We start from the raw sequence: 6,000 nt of genomic DNA on the forward strand, positions 1-6,000 counted from the left end.
CACATAAGGTGGACCTTTCTTTAATTCAGCCAAATCAACTTTGGGAAACTCAAAATCAGAATCCCCACTTAAGGATTCCATCTCGACGTATGAAACTTTTTCTTTTCGAGAAAAAGCCTTACTTTTCAACCTTTTCTCACTTTTAAATTTTTTTTTCTCTTTTCGAAGAATCTCTACCTGATGCACTCTTTCTGCCAAACGAGCCAAGTCAGGAATATGAACATTAAGCAATTTTCAACGCATATAAAAGCCTAAACCTATGGTGGCTATTTTAAATACTTCACTTTCAGGAAGAGATACATAACATCGACTTCGAGCATTTTTAAAACAAAGCATAAAGTCATTGATTGATTCTCCATCCTCACGTTTCAAAGCTACCAAGTCAGTGATGGTCACATCACCACACTGATTGACTCTCATTCGAGCCAACACATCATCTGTATTTTGATCTCATCGAACAACTCGAGGAGTATCTCTTTCAAAATGCATATCACCTCCCCTGTTTTTGGGCATACCCATCCCATCCTCCTGATTTATTTGCAAATTTTGATCTCCTTCATCATAATTGACAATTCAAGCAATTCTCTCCACTTATCTAGCACGGCGCTCAAATTTTAATTCATATCAGCCATCATATGGTTCAAAATTGTAGTCATCTGCTAGGTCAATAAATTGACCAAATCGTGATGACTTTCATCAATATGTTGTTGAAAAGCATCCATCGAACTAGAAGCATTCGATGTAGAACTTAATTGATAATTTCGAGAAAATTCAGAATATAATGGAGGTATTGGATTACCACCAAAATTTGATGAATTTTCAATTCTAATTGGTGGAGCATACCCACCTATTAGTGGAGTGTAACCTAGCGAAAGACCATAAGGAGGTCAACCAGCAGTTACTGGCAGTTGCATTTGCGTCACTACAATTCGTGGGCGTTGATTTCGCCCACTATTCCCAACTGGGGATTAGTACTGTTACATTCTCCCCAATCGTACTACTTTCAGCACGCAATGATATCTCCATTGGAATTGATGCAACTATAGCAACATTATCATTTGCAGATGATTCCACATTAGTATTAGAAATTTCTTCTGCCATTCGAATAATCTTGCCACTTCTAAGTTGCATGCACTAGATCATTATAAAACTTTTTAACATACGTAATTTTTAAAACTGTCTGACCGGGCGTGCCTATTTGTTTTACAATTTTTAGCAAATCTAAGTGGTTCAATATCTAATGATCTGGAAGTGAAACCTACTCCTCTTATGAGTACTAGTTTTCGAAAGTGCATCAAAGGTTCTTTCAATTGAACAAAACAATTAAAAAAATCCGAAAGAAAAGTAAAACAAATTTAAAAGTAAAATGACTGAAATTTAAAGGAATAACATTGAATTTAAATAAAGTAGTAAACTGCCTTTGGCAATATCGAAGGACTTTGAAATCGAAAACAAAGTGCTGAATCTTAAAAGAAAACAGAAAGAATAAACTTGTTTGAAAGATAAATTTGCAATAAAATAAAGATTACAAGGAACTTAAATGAAATTTAAAAGACATGAAAGGAATCCTACAGAAAAGAAAGCTCTTTGCAGACTCAGAAAATCACTGGGGATGTAAGTGTGCGAAAGTGTTTTCTAAAATCGAATTCCAACCCTTTTTTCTTCGAACCTTCACCTATTTATAAGAGTTTTCGACCAATCAAATTCAAATATAACTCCCACGTGCATTAATCTTTGAGTAATCGTTCCCGCTCTCTTGCATGATGTTGGTAACTGCCATTAATTAGCTTCACTTATCAACTTTTTCATTTATTCGATTACTTCATTCTTCCTCGATAAGTCCTTATCCATCGAAATTCACTCCCTTATCGATATGTCATCTACGATAAGCCCCATGAAGCAAGTTTCTACTTCGAAGAAATTATTTATTTTTCAACTAACAGTTACTTAAATAAATAATTTGAAAACCAAATTTATGAAATTACAATTTTTTAATACAACAGACGAAATTGTAACTTTTCTATCTCTATAAAAATTACTACAGGGTGTAGTGATTTTCAGTTGAGTGTAGCATTTTACGTGAGATTTCGTGTTGGACAGAAACCGCTACAGGTACAGCGATTTCTAAAAAAATTTTGCTGACCAGAAATTTTGCTATATAGATAAATGACTCAAAAAGTATATTTTTTTTTACACAAGAAAATAGATATTTTAAATAATGATGATAACAAGTACCTTCCAATAAAATTCTAATTCACAATAATTTTAATGATAATGCCAAAAAAATTATTGTATAGTTAGTGTTTGATATTTTATTGTGTATGATATGCTAGGTGAAAATAGAAAATAAATATGAAATATGTGTCATGTATGTTTTGTTGCTGATTTTTATTTTTGCTATTCCTACTAGAATTTCCTGGCCTCTTCCTGTATTGGGGTCTAGACCTTGCTGTATTATATAAAAAAAAATATAGCAAGCTATATAAAAATAATACCACATGTAAAAAAAAATATAATTAAAACTGAGATTCTATACCATATACAATATTAAATACAAATTTAATAATAAAAATAAAGTTTTTTTTTTTTGGTGACTATAAAAATAAAGTGATAAAATAAAAAAAAATTCCTATAAAAGTAGCACAATAGTCTCTTTTATAAATAGTTTTATTTCGATAAAAAATCATATAAAATTTTTAAATGGTTTTATTTTGATATAGCAATCAAATTAATATTCTTTTATTTTTTTATATTAAGTTGTAAGAAAATATAATACTTGAAAAATAAAATATGTTAATTCTTTAATTTGGAGCTTATTTAAGATTAAGTTAAATGCGTAACTGCCGTAAAAATTGTGATTAAGTTAAATATTTTTATTTTATATTATTCAATGGCGTCGTTTGATTCATGTAGCCGACCCCACTTAGTGGGACAAGGCTTTGTTGTTGTTTATTCTTTTTACACTATCAGTGCATGTGGAACTAGAACAAATCCTTAATCATAATTAAATAAGATAATTAAGTTTGAAATACAATTTCATTGTTCTCTCTTCTAGATGCAGTATAATAATTACTCTTCAAATATAAATTTTGCACGGTCACGTTCTTTCCGTAAAAAAATAAACTAACTGAAAATACAATTAACTAGTATAATTTCTTAATAATCATATTACCACCCGGACTAATTTCTATATTAACAAATTGGACCACAAATGTTAGATTTTAGTATCTTGGACTCGACGATTGGTATTGCTCTTGAAGAGTGGTTTCGGGAGGTCTTAGCTGACAATGAGGCGTCTTTTGATGCAGAATTTTGGTGGGTATGAAGAAATAGGTACAATGACATATTCAATGCTTACAATCCTTGGACAGATCACAAGGTTGTTGCCTTGGCCAGAATTACCGCCAAGGACTTACAAGTTTACAAGAATCGAAACAATGCTTTTAGGTCTCTCCAAAATCGCCTGTATTGGAAACCACCGGCAGACAACAGTTTTAAAGTTAATTGTGATGCAAGCTTGTATCTGGATTCAAATTTAGCGGGATTCGGGTGTATTATTAAGAGATTCTAAGGGAGGTTGGATATCGGGTTGCTTTGGAAGTATTTCTCTCTGGTCTATTATCATATGTGAATTATTTGCTATTTAGAGGGGTTGGTTTTAGTTTGAGATTGCGGTTTGAGGGATATTATATGTGGAATGGATTGCCTTGATATTCTGCCCATCATGCATGATTTTACAAGTGGGTATTCATCTGAAGTAACAAATTTGGTTGACAAGATTTAGGAGCTTTTATTTTGTCCTTAGCATATTCATCTTGAGTGGATATCCCGGGAAGCAAATAGAGTTGCAGATTGGATGGCTAGGTATGGTTCCAAAATTAACTCTAATCATGTTATTTGGTATAAGTTTTGTGTTGATCTCTAACAAATCATCAGCTCGGATATAGGATAGTGTTTGCTTTGTTTTTTTGCATGTTTAGAATAAAATTCTAACAACCCTATGCATAAATTGCGGGTTAACTACCAAAAACGTTCCTGAATTATTCAAACGTTGACAAAAATACACCCGAATTTTATTATTGACAAAAATATCTTTAAATAATTTTAAAATACAACAAAAGTACCCAACAGTAAATATGTATTTTCAAAAAATACCTTAAAGATTGAATTTTAATGTAATTTTTTGTAAGTATGATTAAAAAAATGAGATATTATTATTCTTAAAATTTGGTAATTTTTTGCTGAGTATATATTTTTTTGTGATTTTTTAAAAGTATTATTGGTTGTTAACAAAAAAATTACAAAAATATTATATACTTAACAAAAAATCACCATTTTAAGGATAATAATATCTCATTTTTCTAATCATGCTTGCAAAAAATCGAATCAAAATTCAATCTCTAATGTATTTTTTGAGAAATACATATTTAATGTTAGATAATCTTGCAAAAAAACTAACATTAAATATGTATTTCTCAAAAAATATATTAGAGATTGAATTTTGATGTGATTTTTTGCAAACATGATTAGAAAAAATAGATATTATTATTCGTAAAATTTGGTGATTTTTTGTTAAGTATATATTGTTTTGTAATTTTTAAAAAGTATTATTGGTTGATAACAAAAAAATTATAAAAAAAATATATACTTAACGAAAAATCACCAAATTTTAAAGATAATAATATCTCAATTTTATAATCATGTTTGTAAAAAATTGTATCAAAATTCAATCTTTAAGACATTTTTTAAAAATATATATTTACTGTTGGGTATTTTTGTTGTGTTTTTAAAATTATTTAAAAGCATTTTTGTCGATAGTAAAATTTGGATGCATCTTTGTCAGCATTTGAATAATTCAGAGGCGTTTTTGGTAGTTAACCCCATAAATTACTATTGTGTGATATGGTTTATCTAAGGGTAGTATTCCTTTAGAAACTGCTATAGTCACTCGCGGTTTCTGATCAGTAAAATTTCTCTAGAAACCGGTATATTCTATATTGATTTCTACCCAACACGAATTCTACGTAAATCGTTACGTAGATTACGTTCAATTAAAAGCCACTACATCTTGTTGCGATTTTTATAATTATAGAAAAATTACAATTTCGTCCGCTATATTAAAAAAGATGTAATCTAGTAATTTTGATTTCTAAACCATTTATATATGTAACTTGTCCAAAAATTAATGTTGACAAGAAAAAAAAAAGGATAATATAAAAATATTTGGGTATGTAAAATTAGAAATAAAAACCGTTAAATGACTTGAATAAGCGAGGCATAACATAGGTTTCACCTTCAAACTGGTTCTGAAATCTGATTTAATGCTAGCAAGCAACTACAGTCTACATTGATGCCCCTTAAGAAGATAAAGAAAGATTATTAAGCAACCAAGTAGCAACTGCGCAGGTCTGTTATGAAGAAACGCTGCCAGAATGGCCCAGTACATTACAAATTTACAATCAAGCAAAGGGTCTATCTAGTGTACAGATGCAGTTTGGTACAGATTTACAGATTTTTGTTTTTATTTGGTTTAAAAGTGTATCACTAAAAGTGTTGCTTAAAGAGAAAGTGTTACCCTTAATCGTTAACTTGGCTCTGATACCAATTTTTAACTCTTTTATGTTTATAATGTGTATAGATTTGAAGATGTTGAAAATTTCTATTATTACTAGTATTTATAATTCTGATTTCATTTTTATAGTTTTTTAATCTTGTTTTAGTTTATAATATTCTTTTTTGCATGGATTATTGTTTATAAAATTTTTTATCTGTTTGTCTTTTTCTTTAATATATTTTTTCAAATCTTCAAAAACTTCTTTTATTTCTACACTTTCCGTTGTTTCTAAATATCTTTTTAATTTTTCAACCTCATTCTCCATTTTTTCTTTTAACAGCTTTAATTCTTTTAAGTCATAATATGGTTTTCCAGGCATTTATAAATTTTTTAAGTTTAACTCCAACTTGTTTATATTTATTCTTATTTCTATCCTTTTTATTATA

This window comes from Arachis ipaensis, chromosome B1 (genome assembly GCF_059453495.1).
Source record: "Arachis ipaensis isolate K30076 ecotype BB chromosome B1, ASM5945349v1, whole genome shotgun sequence".
NCBI lineage: Eukaryota > Viridiplantae > Streptophyta > Magnoliopsida > Fabales > Fabaceae > Arachis > Arachis ipaensis.